This window comes from Euphorbia lathyris, chromosome 2 (genome assembly GCF_963576675.1).
Source record: "Euphorbia lathyris chromosome 2, ddEupLath1.1, whole genome shotgun sequence".
Taxonomy (NCBI): Eukaryota; Viridiplantae; Streptophyta; class Magnoliopsida; order Malpighiales; family Euphorbiaceae; genus Euphorbia; species Euphorbia lathyris.
In genome coordinates, this window is record NC_088911.1 from 68,463,203 (window position 1) to 68,482,842 (window position 19,640).

Below are 19,640 nucleotides of genomic sequence, written 5' to 3' on the forward strand. Positions count from 1 at the left end.
CTTTCTCTAGAAACGCTGCACGTTTGGATACTATTACTTTCTAATCATCTGGATGATAGAAGTAATACCCTGCAATTTCCTTAGGGTATCCTATAAAGAAACACTTATAAGATTTAGCATCCAGTTTATCTGATGCCATACGTTTGACAAATGCTGAACAACCCCAAATTCTCATAAAGGAGAAATTAGGTTTCCTACCAATGAATAATTCATGTGGTGTGAAACTGGCGGATTTGGTGGGTACTTGGTTTAGGATAAATAGGGTAGTTTCTAAGGCATAGCCCCAGAACGTCTTTGGAAGTAATGTTGTGCTCATCATGGATCGTACCATATCCAATAAGGTACGGTTTCTCCTTTCGGATACACCATTGTGTTGTGGTGTATAAGGAGGTGTCCATTGTGAGCAAATCCCACATTCAGTTAGATAATTCAGAAAATCATCTGAAAGATATTCACCACCTTGATCTGATCGAAGTATCTTAATTTTCTTTCCTGTTTGATTTTGTGCTTCATTCTTGAAGCATTTGAATTTCTCAAAAGCTTATGACTTGTGCTTCATCAAATAAATATAACCATATATAGTATGGTCATCTATGAAGCTAATGAAGTATCTGAATCCTCCTCTTGCTTGGACGGACATAGGACCACATACATCCGAATGTATTAATCCTAGAGTGTCTGATACACGCTCACCTTTATTGCTAAAGGGTGTCTTTGTCATTTTTCCTTTTAAACAAGATTCACATGTTTCCATTGATTCACAATCAATTGAATCTATAAGACCATCTTGATTTAGCTTAAGCATGGGTCTTTTGTTTATATGGCCTAAACGACAATGCCACAAGTAAGTTGAATTATCTAGCTTATGTCTTTTGGTATCAATTGTGAATACAGAAATCTTATCATCTAAAAATAAATTCCATTCAATGATATTCCTGAAAAATAGAAAATCCCATTTCTATAGAACTCACAAACTTTGTTCTTAATTGAAATATTAAAGCCATCATCAACAAGACAGCTAATAGAAATAATGTTTCGAGACATCTCTGGAACATACAAACAGTTCCTTAATTCTATTACAAGCCCAGGTGGCAAATTTAAAACATAATCTCCAATTGCAAGCGATGCAACTCTTGCTCCATTCCCTACTCGCAAATTTATGTCTCCTTTCTTCAAATCCCTAGTCTGCCTTAGTTCCTGCATATTTGTACAAATATGAGATCCACATCCGGTATCCAATACCAAGATTCAGACTGTGAAATTGTATTCATTTCAAGTATTATTTCCCCAATGACCATGCACTAATTCTTCCCTACTAGGGATGAGGGGAATCTTTCTAATGTTTTGAGTCAAGCTAGAAGTCTATCAGGTAAACACCCGAAAAGAATTTGTATTAAAGAACTAAGAACGTAAGCTTAATCCATATTTCAGTTAATCGTTTTTTACTTACCATAGTATCAAGAGGTTCATAGAAAACTACATTCTTAGACTCGATAGCAAATCAATATGGTTTTTAGCACTTCATTGCTAGGATTTCTCATTGAACTTAAAGCTTTCTTGTCGTATTTAAGTAAGCATTGACTCGGTTAAGTAAATAGGAGTGAAGAATAAGAACGAGGTGGTCTAAGGTCTTAGCACCGAGTTTCTTTTAGAAATCACCATCTTTAAAATCACGAGTTTTCCTTCGGTCTTTTATCTTAATAGAACATTTGACTCAAACTTAGGAAGTGAACTCGATTCCCTAGTGTTTTACTCTATTGATTTAACAACAAAATTATCCGTCGTTATTCACAACCAACCATCTTAATTCAATCGTTTAGACTTCAAAACCTGTGGATAGTTAATGCTTGTGCGGAACCCCTGTGGGATCGATATTTATATGAAAGTATATTGTATTACTTGGTACGATATAGTGCATTTTCAAGACGGCCATGTACAAGAATGAGACCAATGCTTTCCGTTAGAAGGAGAGAGAAAGCTTGTATGATGCGTGGGAATGCTACCGTATGTTATTCAAAAAATGCCCACATCACGGTTTCGAGAAGTGGGAACATGTGAATATCTTTTATAGTGGTTTATCTTCCAACAACTGTGCCACTATCGATGCAGCTGCATGCGGAAGTCTATTCCGAAAGAGCCCGAATGATGCTTATGCACTCATCCAAGAACTAGCCGAAAGAAGTTCCCATTGGCTAACCAAGCGATTCTCCGAGTTAAAGGCAGGTATGTACATGTGTAATGCACCACCCCAATCATCTCCCAACCTTGATGAGCTAAATAAGAAAATAGATCTATTAATGGCTAATTTGAGTATGGATAACCAACTCGAAAATCAATTCATAGGTGAAACTGTAAATTTTGTCGGTAATTCTTATCGATAAAACAATCCATACTCAAATTCCTAGAATAATGGGTGGAGGAATCACCCAAATTTTTCATAGGTCAATAACCAAAATACTCTAAATCCACATGCTCCTAATCATTCTAGACCTCCACCTGGATTTAACCCACAAGAGAAAAGAGAACATGACCCGCTAGATACCATTGTAAAGACCCTTGGTAGGATTGAGAATAGATTAAATGGCTTAGAAGAATGGCATCGACATCAAGACATATTCACTAGGGGTTTCGAAAAAAACATTAATTAAGTTGCAAAAACCTCAACTGAACGCCCTAGGGGATCCTTACCTAGTGATACGGAGACCAACCCTTGAGAACATGTCAAGGCCATTACACTCCGGAATGGTAAGGAGACAGCTCAACCATCCACCTCCAAGGATAAAGGTATAGTAGAACCCAAGGTAAGTACATCTGATTCTCCACCTAAAATTTTCGCGGATCCCCTTATGCAGCCACATAAGGCAAAAATTCCCTTTCCACAATGGCTACACAAGGAGAAACAAGAAAAACAATTTTCTAAGTTCATGGATATCTTTAAGAAACTACACATTAACATTCTGTTCGTGGAAGCTTCGGAAAATATGCCCATATACACGAACTTTCTAAAAGATATTTTGTCTAAGAAAAGAAAATTGGGAGAAAATGAAACTGTGAAATTAACCTAAGACTGTTCACACACATCACCAAAGCAAAAACATATACATTCTTTGGCTCAAACACATCACCCCCTAGGAATGCAATTCTCGTAGTCCACAAAAATTCTTGAACCTCATTTCCATCACAATCACAATCGTCCTTAACCCTTCATTACAACCCAATTAAGCCCTTTTGATCAAATCCTAGTAAGGAAGCATAGTGGTAGAGGTTGGATGACCGTGCAAGCCCGGGGAAAAATCTCCCCCGAGATCCCATCAAGACGAAAGGGTATCTCCGAAGATATACAATTTTCCATTCTCGCGTCATAAAGAACTTTTACGGAAACTCTTTTAATTAGATTTGGGGATGGGGAGTTGTTCCTTCCCTATCTTTAAATATTTCGGTATATGAATCGGGAAAAATCTCTCCATTCCCTTCATTGGGATCCCATCAAGACAAAAGAGTATCTACATTCATGTCCCAATTCTGAAGATATACAATTTTCCATTCCTGCTTCATAAAGAACTTCTTCGGAGACTCTTTTAATCAGATTCGGGGATAGGGAGTTGTTCCTTTCCCTATCTCTAAATATTTCGGTATATGAATGGGGAAAAATCTCCTCGTTCCACTTTCTTGGATCCCCATAGGGCATAAAGGCATCCCCATTAGTGTTGACCCTCTTATAAACCATTAATTTTTTTCAACCCTCCTATCTCCATTAATGTGGACCCCGAACGGTAGGGGATGGTTCCAGAGGGTTTACCGGTTTGTCAACTCCGGTGAGGCAACACCTATGTGATTCCTAACAGATTTCGGAGCTCGTAAACAACCTACACAATAATCAATTATAAGTATCAAAGCAAGCAATAAACATTAACACGTATAGTGAAAACAGAATCGTAAATCATGTATTATAAATATGGAACACGAGAATACGGGATACAACCAAGCCTAGTACATAGAAAAAGTACAAACTAATTAACAAGTAGAAAGCGAAGAAGAATCGGCCCTTAAGACTAGCTAACCGGACTCAAAGTCGTCTCTTAGGACTTGGAGGTGGAACTCTCGAGCTTGGTGAATGCGGATGGAGCGGAACTTCAGCGGAATAACGGGAAGATTACACAAGCTCTCAAGGTGTGAGGAACTCTAATACATGGAAAATTGAATGCCTGAAATGAGTGCTTATCACTCCTACTTATACACAAAACTCGGGGGTAAAATTGTAAATACACAAGTTGCATAATTTCTGCATTTTCCCAGGACACGCCCCGCGTTGCCAGGCAGGCGCCCCGCGTATCGATAGAGACGCCCCGCGTGGGTGGTGGAATTTACTCCTTCACTTGTACCTGCGAAATACAATTCTTGACAGCCGAGTTAGCTTGACGTTTATTTTTCCGACTTTAACTGAAAACAAAGAAAACTAATCAAAAGAATAAAATTTATTTTTATTTTGTTGTTTTATCAAAACACATTATTTTTATAATTAAACTCACTTATTTAGCCCACAATTAGACCGTAATTCACGCTAAAAGATAGGGACAAAATGCCCATGTCATCATACTTAAAATTCATAAAGAACATGTACCATGAATTTAAAAATGTACCATGCTAAAATTTAAGATGAATATATAAAATAAAATAAGTGTCACGCATGCATTTGGTTTAGAAAAAACGTGTCATACTTAAGTTATTTGAGCCATACATGCATATGAAATAGAAAATGGAATGATTTTACTATATATATATATATATATAATATCAGCAATATTCACATTGACCTTAATGACTAAGTGAATTTGGTCATTCACCGTTAGATGTGAGTTTATTAAATTTGAGCCGTAGGATGCTTCGAATTTCCACCTTAGGGTTCTAATAAGCCTAAATCTAACGGTGAATGACCAAATATTGCATGGTCATTAAGGTCCATGTGATCAAAACCGATATAATATATAGTTAACAAATTTAAAGGAAGAATAGAAAAAAGAGATCATGGAATTAGTTATAGAGGAAGAGAGAGAGGCGAAGTAGATGAAAAAGATGAGGTGAAAAGAAATGTAAGGTGGATTTATCAATCATTTTCCTAAAATTATTTAACGTGTTTAATTCAACCGTAATTAATTAAACATCAAATAACTTTATAAAATCAATTCCAAAACACAGAACTTTTAAGACGAGAAATTATAAATTATTGTGTTTAATTATTTTACCAAAAATGTTTAACGTATTTAACTAATATATCGAATATATTTATTAAGCACAAAAATGGTTTGCAAAATCAAATTGAAACACACATACAGTAAAACCTTGATAAATGTATATTTTTGTGACTGGAAAAAAATATTCATTAAGCGAGATTATTTATTTATCGATAAATGAATAAACTATTCATTTATCGATAAATCAATATTTATTATTTTATAGATAATTTTTCATTATAAAATGCATAATTTTTCAAGCAATGGTCACCTTAAACAACTACTTGCTACAACATGGGCAAAATATACCAGAAATTGTGTTTGCACTAGAAAAAGTTAAGGATGGTGTTCATTTTGGTTTAGGTGGAAAGAAAAAACAATCAATTATAGATGCATTTTTTCAGAAAAAATGACTTCTACTTGATTGATTGAAAGGTTTTGGTTTATATATATATATATATATATATATATATATATATATATATATTATGTAATTCAATAATTATTAATTTATATTTCATTGGGCCCTTAAAGATTTAGATATTTTTACTACTTAATGCATTTAGTGAGTTTATTACTTTAGTCCACTGGCCCAAGTCGGGACCGAAAGAATTTAGGGTTAATTACAAATAACTACCCTGTGGTTTGGCCGATTTGCGATGTGGTACCTGTGGTATTTTTTTTTTTTTTTTTGCAAACACAACCCTATGGTTGCAAAATTTTACATGTTTTTTTACTTTGCCAATTTTGGCCGATGACGACTTCGAAATGAAAATTTTCAAGAGTTAAATGATATTCTAAGGAACTTTAATTTTTCAACTTTTTAGGTTTGAGGTCATTTAGGTGTTGTTTTTTTATGAGGGAGAAAGAAAATGTTTAGAGAGAGAAAACTCCAAAAATGATGATTTTGAAAAATTAAGAATATGGTTCCATGGTAAATATGATACCAAACAAGTTTAATTCTTGAAAATTTTCATTTTGAGGTTGTTATCGGTCAAATTTGGCAAAGTAAAAAAACATGAAAATTTTTGCAACCATAGGGTTGCGTTTGCAAAAAAAAAATACCACAGGTACCACATCGCAAATTGGCCAAACCATAGGGTAGTTATTTGTAATTAACTCAAGAATTTATTATATAAACGAAGTTATTACTTTATCGAACATTCATTTATCGAGGTTTAACTGTAATTACCATATCCCTTTTATTAATTATAACAGTATAATTTTAAAACTAATAATATGGGCTGATTCGTTATTTCAAAATTTTAATTTTATACCAATTAAATAGTTCGCCTAATTAACTGTATCAAATATCTTTAATTAGACAACTCAATTCAATCTATACAATTTAAAATACATAACGATCAAAACATGTGGATCAATTAATTCTATTTATATTAATTTTAATTTCACAAAATCAAAGTATTTAGAAAAAATTAAAACCAAAAATAAACGTAACGGGAATGAAAACAGATCTCATCCGCAACAATCTGCGGCACCCAACTCATACAACAAAGAGTTGGATTCCAACTCTTTCAATTAAATGGAGCTGGAACCAACTCTTTATTTCTTTTAAAAACTCTTAGGCGGACACAGTAGCTTTTGCTACTCTGTCCACTAACTTTTTTTTTAACTAATTCATATTTAGGTACATCATTTTTTCCATATATATATATCTCTAATTAATTGATTCTAACCGTTTCGTTTAAATCGTTATTTTACCGATTCGAACGGTTAAACCATTAATCCATAAATACGTATATCACATATACAAAACTTTATTTTAATCAACCGTTTAATCTCTACAAATCTCATTTGTTAATTAACTGAATCATAAAACCAATTAATCTCGCCATAATTGTTTAATATTTTCATATATGAAATAATAGATTTAACGCTCGCTCTGGTACCACTGAAGAAAAATATACAAGCAAGGTGCAATGGAATTATAAAATTTTATCTATTTCTCTTTCCCAAGATCCCCTAATAGTTATTTCATATAAAGAGGGATCAGACATGTATACCTTTATTGAGGAACTATCTACAGTTGCAAACGAAGTGCCCACGAAGATATCAACCGTCAATCACGAACACAAACAAAAACAAAATTAAAACATTAATAACTAACCAATTAAAGTAATCAAGTGTAGATTGCCTCTAATGGTATCCACACGAACTAAGAAACGAGTAAACTAGAAAGGTAATTTTTCGAGTGAGGTTCGGGAAGAATTTCTTCTCTGGAATATAGGCTTAGCCGAAATATGTAGCTGTAGTGATTGGATTTTCCTAACCCTAATCTCATTAGATTTGATTAATTAGACTTCTAATTCCATTAGGTTTTCTAATTAAATAAATAAAGTATTAACATAATTTATATCTAATATAAATATATAATTAATAAATATAATTCTAATCCCATTAAAATACTTAATTAAGTTAGGATAATAATTTAGAGATACAATCACATTATACTATCTAATCAACATTATTCTTTAATTGATTTAATCATAAACGTAATCTAATTATAATTATCTAAATAAATCAATTAAATCAACTTAATAATACCCTTATATATTTTGGCCCGCTCACGTCCTCCCTCTTAAATTACCATTCCGTCCTTCGGTATTAATTCTGTGTGTGACCCATTAGGTTCTTACCGCAGCTAGTCGTATATGTCTATTTAAATTAATTTAACCAAATCAATTCAAACTAAACATAAGTGCGCAGACTATTGTTGGCAGAATCGTCACATTCCCCTAGAGCGATAAGAAGTCAGGTTGATTCTGACATTTACCTTTTCGTATTAGGTCCAGTATAATTCGATCCTTCATCAGCTATATCCTTAGACAAATCTGTAACTATGTAATATGTCAAGTTACATATAATGAGACATCCATTTTACTTGTCCAGGTAGAATTAACTCTGAATAGATAGGTTAAGTGAAATCTCAATTTCTTCTCTTAATCCTATCACCTTGCAAGGGTTTCTGTTAATTCTTCCACAAGGGGCCATGGATATATCTCCTATCTATCAGGAGTGACGAATGCTCAATCTAACATTAACTACCTTGTAATTACTTTATGTGATACACAATGCCTTCCCTCCAACACCCCAGAATCCTCTCTGTTATGGATCGTGTTCGGACTTAGTCAATGCACCACACTCCATAATCCAGAATCACCAGTTAATGTTTATTTGAGTATGAGGATTACTTATATCTACCAATACCATTTGAGATGAAACATGTGACATTAGATAAATCCATCCATCTTGTTATCTCAAGTTGGGTCCCCAATCCTAATGAACTCCTTCACTGGATCCATGTAACTGTCTAGTTATATCCATATCTAAAGCTAGTGAGATCATCTCTCTGTTCACAACAGAAGACGCTATTACATGCAAGTCTCAACAACACTATGTTAAACATATCACTTGATTTGGGGTTGTTTTAAGTTTATTGGCTTATTATAAAGTTTAGTCTCACTTCATACTTATATGAACACTTTATGATCACTTAAATAAACTTGGAGTTTCTTTTATTTAACTTAATTAGTTCTGATAAAAAATATTAATGCCTTTATATAGTTAAACATACTATATCTTATAAAACAAACGATAATGAACAATTCATTTACAACTGGGTTATATCCTACAACAATTGTCTATGGGACACTAAACCCCAACAGGAGCTCCAACATGTCTTCTTTACTGAGGGGCACGCCCTCCTTAGCCTCTGTTTGCTCAGGTTCGGACCTTCGGCGGTGGTTGCTTCAAGGCTTTGATGGGGAACATTGTTTGCCTCGTCCACGAAGCTTTTGGTCTCCCCCGGGTTCCTTAACCCAGTATGTGAAGGAAAATATACAAGCCTAGGCGCAGCGGAATTATAAAATTTTTCCTATTTTATCTATTTCCCTTTTTCCAAGATCCGTTAATCGTTATTTCATACAAAGAGGGATTAAACAAGTGTACCTTTTTTTGAAGATCAATCTACCGTTGCAAACGAAGTGCCCATAACTTCTAATCCGTATATCACGAACAATAATAACAACAGAAAGAAAACGGTTAGTAATCAACCAATGAATAGCAATCTAAATGGATTGCTTCTAAAGGAATCGACAAGAGATCAAAGAGAAAGTAAATGAAAAAGTAATTAAGACGAGATGAAGTCGGAAGAAATTCTTAGCCTCTTGAATATGCCATGGCCGAAATTCATAGGTATGGGGACTATTTATAGTCTTTCAAATATTAACCCTAATCACATTAGGTTTAATCACTTAATTAGAATCTCATTCCAAATAGGTTTACTAATAGATAAATAAATACTATCATTATCTTTATTTATATCTTAATATAAATAAATAAATGATAACCCTAATCTAATTAGACATTTATTTATGTTAGGGATTTAATTTAATTTAATTAATTATAATCCTTTCCGAATAGGATTACTAATTAGATAAATAAATAAATATAATCATTATCTTTATTTATATCTTAATATAAATAGATAATAATCCTAATCCTAATTAAATATTTATTTATGTTAGAGATTTAATTAATTAGAATCCTTTGCGAATAGGATTGCTAATTAGATAAAGGGTAAATTCCAAAAAAAATCCCTTGTGGTTTCATGTTCTTCCAAAAAAATCCATGTGGTTTGTTTTTACCAAAAAAACCCATGTGATTTACGCCGTTACCCGAAAAATGGAAAATGGCTTAACACCGTTAAAAAAGCTGACGTGGCACAGGGGTAAAATTGGAAAATCGAATTTTTTTTATTTTTTTATGTTTTTTCCCTCTCTCTCTCCTCCTTCTTCTTCTTCCTTCTTCTTTCTTCTTCTTCCTCTTCTTCTTCCTCCTTCTTCTTCCTCCTCCTCCTCCTCCTCCTTCTTCTTCTTCTTCTTCTTCTCTCCTTCTTCTTCTTCTTCTTCTTCTTCTTCCTTCTTCTCTCCTCTTCCTTCTTATTCCTTCTTCTTCTTCTCTCCTCATCCTTCTTCTTCTTCTTCCTTCTTCTTCTTCTTCCTTCTTTTTTTTTCTTTTTTTTTAAGTTTCGGAAATCTCCAGATTTCTTCGAAAATCTGGAAATTTCCATATTTCGGAAATTTCCAGATTTCCGGAGTATCGGAAATTAAAAAAAAGAATAGAAGAAAAAGAAGAAGAAGAAGAAGAAGGAGGAAGAAGAAGAAGAAGGAAGAAGAAGGAGATAAGAGAGGAAGAAGAAGAAGAAGAAGAAGAAGAGAGAGGGAAAAAAATTCGATTTTCCAATTTTACCCCTGTGCCACGTCAGCTTTTTAACGGTGTTAAGCCAGTCTCCGTTTTTCAGGTAACGGCGTAAACCACAGGGGTTTTTTTTTGTAAAAACAAACCACGGAGGTTTTTTTGAAAGAACATGAAACTACAGGGAATTTTTTTGGAATTTACCCTTAGATAAATAAATAAATATATTCATTATCTTTATTTATATCTTAATATAAATAGATAATAATCTTAATCCTAATTAGATATTTATTTATGTTAGAGATTTAATTAGTTAGAGATATAATCACATTAAACCTTCTAATTAAGATTATCCCATAATTAGATAATTTAATTATAACCGTAATCTAATTATAATTATCAATGAAATTATTTCATCCCTAATGTATAATATTTGGCCCATATATTTCCTCTCTCTTAATTACCATTCCGTCATCCGGTTCCAAGTCCCGTATGCGACCCATTAGGTTCTTATCGTTGCTAGCCGTATATATTTATTGGAATTAATTCAACCTGATTAATTTCAACTTATATATAACGGAATGACTTCGAGAGCTGTTACTAGCAGAACCTTAGACATTCCCCCAATGTGATGAGAAGCCAGGTTGAATACTGACTTTTACCTTTCCGTATTAGGTCCAATATATTTCGATCCTTCATCAATTATATCCTTCAGACAATTCTTATAGCCATGGAACGTGTCATGTTACATATAATGAAGAGTCTGTTATACTTGTCTAGGTGGAATTAACTCTGAAAGATAAGTTAAGTGAAATCTTCATTTCTACTCTTAACTCTATCACCTTGCAAGGATTTCAGTCAATTCACCACAAGTGGCCCTTTGGATAAATCCCCTACTTATCAAGAGTGACGAATGCTCAATCTAACATTAACTATTCTACAATTACTTTATGTGATACCCAACCCTACTCTCACACACCCTAGGGCCTCCCCTGTAGTGGATCGTGCTCGCACAGAATCAAAGCATCACACTCCATAATCCAGAATCACTAATTAATGATTGTTTGAGTCTGAGGATTACATATACCTACTAACACCAATGAGATGAACAATTGACACTTAGATAAATCTATCCATATTGTTATGTCAAGTCGGGTCCCAATCATAATGAACTCCTTCACTGGATCCATGTAACTGTCTAGATATCCCCATATCTAAAGCTTATGAGATCAGCTCTCTGTCTCGACAGAAAATACTGTTACATGCAAGTCTCAACAATAATATGTCAACCCCTTTAACATATTACTTGACTTGGGTTGATTTTAAGTTTATTGACTTATTATGAAGTATAGTCTCACTTCATGCTTGTATGAACACTTTATGATCACTTAAACAAACTTGTGAGTTCCTTTATTTGACTTAATTAGCTCTGATAAAAGATTAATGCCTTTATATAGTTTAATTTACTATATCTTATAAAACAAATGATAATGAACAATTCATTTACAAATAGTTTATATCTAGAGGTGGCAATTTCTGACACGAAAACACGATTACAGAGCCAACCCGACTAACACGACACGATTGACATGAAAATCATTTTTCTAGCATTTATAACATATAAAACCATATGGAACATAAATATGAGATAACATGATTTTGACACGAAACACGATAATTGTCAGGTCTATTTATATCCTACAACACTGGTCTATATGACACTAAACCCTAACATCTTCCACTTGGACTAAAGCCAATTGTTTCTGAAAAAATTCCCATAAGTGTTCGCATGACTATCATGAACCTTTTGGGGTAAGGCTTTCTTTAAATGGATCTATAAGATTTTCCATTGGTGGACACTCTTTTAATTCTCACATCTACTCTTATTGTTATCTCTCGAAAGAGATAGTAATGACTGAGGTAGTGTTTGGACATATTATGAGACTGCAGGTCCTTAGCAAGAGCAACAACTCTATTATTGATCTCATTAACAATGTCAGGTACCACGCCTAGTTCATTGATGAACTTCCATTCCAAACTTCCTTTTAGCTGCTTCTGAAGCTGCTATATACTCTGATTTGGTCTTGACTCAGCTATGGTTTCCTGCTCAGATCTATTCCAGCTAATCGTGTCTCATTCAGAATAAACTTGTGTTTTGTGAAATCATTTTTATCTGTTTGATGACTTGTATATGAAAGTCTCCAACTTTCAAATTATCATCTCCATATACTCAGAACATATCTATAGTCATTTTAAGCACTTAAGAATGTTCTTGACAACAATCCAGTGACCATCACTTGGATTGACCTATAATCGACTTTGTAATGATTAAAGCAAAAGTGATGTTAGGTCTAGTGCAAAACGCTTTGAGCACTTTGTCAACGTATGTAGACTGGGAAGTTTTGATCCCGCGGGTTATTTGGATTTGGTGGCACCCACCGGATGAAGGGTGGGTCAAGGTAAATATTGACGGTGCCTGTAAAGGCAATCTTGGGTTTGCGACTGCGGGTGGTTTGTTGAGAGATGCGCAGGGCGTCTGGCTTGGTGGATTTGGAGTAGATATTGGTTACTGCACAGTGTCTCTAGCGGAGCTTTGGGGGTTATATTTTGGTCTATGCCTGGTACGGGATGCGGGTTACAAAAAAGTTATCCTATAAGTAGATTCCCGCACTATTCTCCATTTGATCACGAATGCAGCTAAATCTCATCATCTGTTCGCCTGGTTAATTTCTCGGTGTAGACAGCTCCAAGATCGAGAATGGATGGCTGTCTTTATGCATACTTATAGAGAAAGGAACTATGTTATAGACTGGCTGGCGAATTTCGCAGGTTCAAGTGCTCTGGGTCATCATGTGTATGATGTGCCCCCTATAGGCCTCCAGAAGATCCTCTTTGATGACTATCAGGGCTTGGCTCTAAGCAGAATTATTCGTTCTTAGTTTCTGGTTTCTAACTTTGTTTCACTATTTTTTTCTCTATTTTATTCCATTTTTCTGTTCCCTTGGCCTTGAGCCTTCCCCGTTTACCAAAAAAATGGATTTATTATGGAGAGAGAGTATTTTTTTACAAAAAGTAGACAATCATTTATTATAGAGAGAGAAATATGCCTTTAGGTAACCTGATAACCTCTTGGTAATCTACTATAGCACGTCATTTATTCAGAATATAATAGTCTCCATGGATGGAGACTCTCCATTGAGAACTCTTCCATATATATATAAATTTCAACCCCCTTAATGCTCCACCCTATAATTATCATTCTGCCCTCCGGTTCCAAGTCTCATGTGTGACCTAATAGGTTCTTATCACTACTAGTCGTATGCAGTCATTAAATTAATTTCCCCAAATTATATTCAACCAATTGTATAATGGAATGAGTGCGCGGACTGTGGAAGAACAGTAAACATTCCCCTAGAGTAATAAGAAAGGTTGATTCCGTCGTTTACCTTTCTGTATTAGTTACAGTATAATTCGATCCTTCATTAGCTATATCCTTAAACGAATCTGTAACTATGGATTATGTCAAGTTACATATAATGAGACGTTTGTTTTACTTGTTCAGGTAGAATTAACTCTAAATAGATATGTTGAGTGAAATCTTCATTTCAACTCTTAACCCTATCACATTGCAAGGATTTCAAGTTAATTTTCCATAAGAGGCCCATGGATATATCTCTCATTTATCAGGAGTGACGAATGCTCAATCTAATATTAACTATCCTGCAGTTACTTTACGTGATACCCAACGCCTGACGCACACACCCCAAGATCATTCCTGTTAATGGACCATGTTTGCACAGAGTCAAAGTATCACACTCTATAATTTAGAATCACTAATTAATATTTATTTGAGTTTGAGGATTACTTATACCTACTAATACCATTTGAGACAAACAGGTGACATAGGATAAATCCATCCATCCTAAGATCAGCTCTCTGTTCACAATAGAAGACTTCATTACATGCAAGTCTCAACAGCATTATGTTAATCCTTTAAACACATTACTTGACTTGGAGTGGTTTTAAGTTTATTAGTTTATCATAAAGTTTAGTCTCACTTCATGCTTGTATGAATACTTTATAACCACTTTAAATAAACTTTAGGATTTCCTTTTAGGGAAAAGTACAAAAATAAACCTTGTGGTTACACCTGTTTTCGATCGGCACCCTTGTGGTTTAAAAGTTTGCAAAATGGTACCTTAAGGTTCATTCCATTAGCAAACACAAACCAAATTGACTAACAGTGTTAAAAGTCAAAGGAAAAAGCGTTAATTTAGTCCTTATATTTATTTTATAAATTAACCCCCTTATTATCTAATTATTACAAACAAACCCCAAAATAAAAAATATAAATCAAATATATTATCTTCTCCATCTCTCTTTAATTTTTTTCTTTCTCTCTCTTCTCTTTCTCCTCTTTGTTAATTTCTCTTTCTAAAGTCAATTGAATTTCCATATCTTTCTAAATTTAATCAATTGAATCCAATTTTGAAAAGAAAAATAAATTAATTAATAAACTCCACTCTCTCGTAAGAAAAAAAATCACATGGAGAAAAGTTAAATAAACTCCATCAAAACCAACGTTTAAGATGCTTAAAATCAACGGAATCAATACATTCCAATCCATTTCTGTACGGATTCACCAACTTCAAAAGCTCAGTAGCTTTCTCCTTCGTATCATCACTGCACCCAACTTGCAACAACAAAACCAGCTTCTGAAAAAGCCTTAACTTGGAGAGCTTCTGCCATTACTACTACTGCTACTTTCTCTTCTCTTCTTCCATACTTATTCATCAACTTCCAAATCGCCGAGACCGAAAACTCCGTAGCCAATTCAGATACTCTCCAGATTTTCTTCACCAAAACTGGCCATGTTAATGCATTATTATATGGTTCTTCTCTCCCTTTTTCATTGTCACAAAGCTTATCAAACACTCCTAAAGCTGTTTCGCATATGTTCTTCTCCGAATCCACGATGATTTCGAGGAGTGACAGGATCAAACCGAGCTCAACGAACTCCGATCTGATCGTTGAAGATGGAGAAGATGAAAGTAGGTGAGAGATGATTGTTAGAGAAGATTTTATGATAGTAGGTGAGATTGGATCTTTTTATCAAGTTGAATAGTACTTGATTTACACCTTTGATTTTGGATAGTGATTCAGCGTGATCGGAATCAGAATCGGAGGTATGGGGCGTTTCAATGTGATAATGGAGTTGTGTTTGGATGAGAAATCTCAACATTTCAGGAACCACATCATTGAAGTTAAAGAACTTGTTGATCCTAAATATAATTGTGTTTCTAAATCCAATGGAAACATCATTTCGTTCATTAACGACAATATATCCTTGAGATTTTCTTCACCAAAACTAGCCATATTAATGCATTATCGTATGCTTCTTCTCTCCATTTTCATTTTTTTTGTTTTTAATTAAATATCATTATTACTCACACATTTGTTCCAATCTTTCTCATCTCCACGTGATATTTTTTTCTTATGAGAGTGTGGAGTTTATTAATTAATTTATTTTTCTTTTCAAAATTGGATTCAATTGATTAGATTTAGAAAGAGTTGGAAATTCAATTGATTTTAGAGAGAGAAATTAACAAAGAGGAGAGAGAGAAGAGAGAAAGAAAAGAAATTAAAGGGAGATGAAGAAGATGATATATTTGATTTTTATTTTTATTTTAGGATTTATTTGTAATAATTAGATAATAAGGGGGTTAATTTATAAAATAAATAATTATAAGGACTAAATTAACTCTTTTCCCTTTGACTTTTAACACTGTTAGTCAATTTGGCATGTGTTTGCTAACAGAATGAACCTCAATGTACCATTTTGCAAACTTTTAAACCATAAGGGTGCCGATCGAAAACAGGTGTAACCACAAGGTTTATTTTTGTACTTTTCCCTTCCTTTTATTTAACTTAATTAGTTCTTAATAAAATATTAATGTCTTTATATACAGTTTAAACATACTATATCTAATTAAAACAAATGATTAAAGGAACAATTCATTTACAAGCATGTATATCCTAAAACAACCCAAAGGCCCCCAAATACTGCTGGCTGAATTATAATATTAAGGAGACAACTGATTTATAACTTATTTATGGACTTAACTTTTGTTTAGTAAGGGATTTATTTTAAAGTCTCATAATCTAACATAGTCTTGATTTGCTTTAGCATACATCAGACCATTCATTCAAAATTGGCAGTTATATACATATTATCTAAATTTATTCCGTTCAACCAGAAACGAAATAAAATGTCACCTTGGGGTAAATACTAACTGATGAGGACGTTGGATCTTCATAGTTGATTGGGTATATGAAGCGAGGTAGCTTCCGCTCCGGTCGCCGGACCTGCGTCAAGGGAGGCCCCCGGTGTGCACTCCGATGCTAAAGTTAGTAGGAGTATAGAAGTAGAGAGATAAAGTAGAGTGTAGGGAGAGAGAGAGCGTATACCTTCCCTTTATAGGGGTATTTATAGTGAATGTGATGGGCTTAGAGGACCTTGCTTGTCTTGGGCTTGATTGGCTTGGGCCTAGTGGGCCGTATTCATATTCTGGATCAAGTAGTCCCTCCTTCAAGGGTCTTTCGAGTATTTATGCGAGGTTCACAACATTTTGGGAGTAGTAATGAACGTAATTGCGTTGCTTGGGACCTCTTGTGAATAATAATGGTGTCGATTAGGACGACTTTATGAATAATAATGGATGAATGTATACACGTCGAGGGACGGTCTTTGAGAAATAAATGGTATATAGACGTCAAATGACGTTCTTTGATAAATAAATGAATAAATACACGTCAAAGGACGGCCTTCGAGAATTAAATGACTATATACACGTCGAATGACAGTCTTCGAGAAATAAACGACATTTTACGCGTCGAATAACGGTCTTCGAGAAATAAATGGTATATACACGTCCGGAGACGGTCTTCGATAAATATGTGAATAAATACACGTCGAGGGATGTCCTTCGAGAATTAAATGACTATATACACGTCGAATGACGGTCTTCGAGAAATAAACGACAATTTGCGCGTCGAATGACGGTCTTCGAGAAATAAATGGTATATACACGCCCGGAGACGGTCTTCGATAAATATGTGAATAAATACACATCGAGGGTGGCCTTCGAGAATTAAATGACTATATACACGTCGAATGACGGTCTTCGAGAAATAAACGAGAATTTGCGCGTCGAATGATGGTCTTCGAGAAATAAATGGTATATACACGTCCGGAGACGGTCTTCGATAAATATGTGAATAAATACACGTCGATGGACGGCCTTCGAGAATTAAATGACTATATACACATCGAATGACGGTCTTCGAGAAATAAACGACAATTTGCGCGTCGAATGACGGTCTTCAAGAAATAAATGGTATATACACGTCTGGAGACGGTCTTCGATAAATATGTGCATAAGTACACATCGAGGGACGGCCTTCGAGAAATAAATGACTATATACACGTCGAATGACAGTCTTCGAGAAATAAATGGTATATACACGTCCGGAGACGGTCTTCGATAAATATGTTAATAAATACACGTCGAGGGACGGCCTTCGAGAATTAAATGACTATAATATATTTGTGTTACTTGGGATGACTTATGAATATAATTGCGTCAATTGAGACGGCTTATGAATATAGTTGCATCAGTCGAGACGACTTACGAATATAGTTGCGTCAATTAAGACGACTTATGAATATAATTGCGTCAATTAAGACGGCTTAAGAATATAATTGCGTCAATTAAGATGGCTTACGAATATAGTTGCGTCAATTAAGACGACTTATAAATATAATTGCGCCAATTAAAATGGCTTACGAATATAGTTGCGTCAATTAAGATGGCTTACAAATATAGTTGCATCGATTGAGACGGTTTATGAAGATAATTGCGCAAATTGAGACGGCTTAAGAATATAATTGTGTCAATTAAGACGGCTTATGAATATAATCGCGCCAATTGAGACGGCTTAAGAATATAATTGTGTCAATTAAGACGGCTTACGAATATAGTTGTGTCAATCGAGACGGCTTACGAATAGAATTGCGTCGATTGAGACGGCTTACGAAGATAATTGCGTCAATTGAGACGGCTTAAGAATATAATTACGCCAATTGAGACGGCTTATGAATATAATTGATAAATACACATAGATGGATGATATTCAAGAGTTGTACACCGACTATGTAAAGGATTTCTCTTACACTTTATCGTTTGTACCAATATAGATGATCAGAGATTGAGAAATTGAGATATTATCTGATACGAAAACAAATGGTGTTTCATGTATCCATATGACATGGATTTTATGAATGGATGTTGGTATTACATCATGGAAAAATGGTGGTGCTCAATGTTTATAAGTGTATTGAACATATAATAATAATAAATTAATGATGAATATTGGGCCTAGTATTGCAATTGGTGAATGAATAGGTCAGAACCTGTTGACATTACATCCTCATAACTAGTGCATGAATATTAGCCTATATTGTGTTGAAAAAAATGAGCAGGGGACACATGTATGGAATATATTCCATGTGTCAATGCTCAATTATGCATGAGATGGCGTAAATACTGCATTTAAACCAAGTAGAGATAGACCTGTTTTGTAGTGAGAATCATTTGATCGAAGAGCTTCGACACACGAGCTCTGTCTTCTACCTTTTACCATTTATATGATTTTGAGAAGTTCTAGCCATGAATTCCAACTGTGAAGGTGAGTTCCAGGTTCGATATGATACTGAGGTGGACCTCGTTGTGTTGTATGTTGCACGGTGGATCGATTTTTATAGATTTGGAGGGTGAGATTGGGATTCGGGGAGCTTCCGACTAAAGGAGGAGAGCTTTCGACTTCAGTGAGATTCCTTCGATGAGTTCAGAGATAGGAGGGGTGCTCGATGTTGATCTGAGGTTGTCTAATGTTGAGCTTGTTGATCGAATGAGTGTTCGATGTTGATTTGAGGTAGAAGGGGTGCTCGATGTTTGATCCGAGGTTGTCTGATGTTGAGCTTGTTGATCGAATGGGTGTTCGATGTTGATCCGAGGTTGCCCGATGTTGAGCTTGTTGATCGAATGGGTGTTCGATGTTGATTCGAGGTAAAAGGGGTGCTCGATGGTTGATCCGAGGTTGTCTGATGTTGAGCTTGTTGATCGAATGAGT

At 34.6% G+C, this 19,640-nt stretch overlaps 1 non-coding gene and 1 pseudogene across 1 annotated transcript; both read right to left on the bottom strand.

Moving 5' to 3' along the window:
- Window positions 1-1,931: 1,931 nt before the first annotated feature.
- LOC136221333 (small nucleolar RNA R71) lies at window positions 1,932-2,038 on the bottom strand. Its single transcript, XR_010685104.1, has one exon. It is a non-coding gene; the product is annotated as a small nucleolar RNA R71 (small nucleolar RNA).
- Window positions 2,039-15,019: 12,981 nt separating this feature from the next.
- LOC136217098 (U-box domain-containing protein 21-like) lies at window positions 15,020-15,824 on the bottom strand (annotated as a pseudogene).
- Window positions 15,825-19,640: the final 3,816 nt, after the last annotated feature.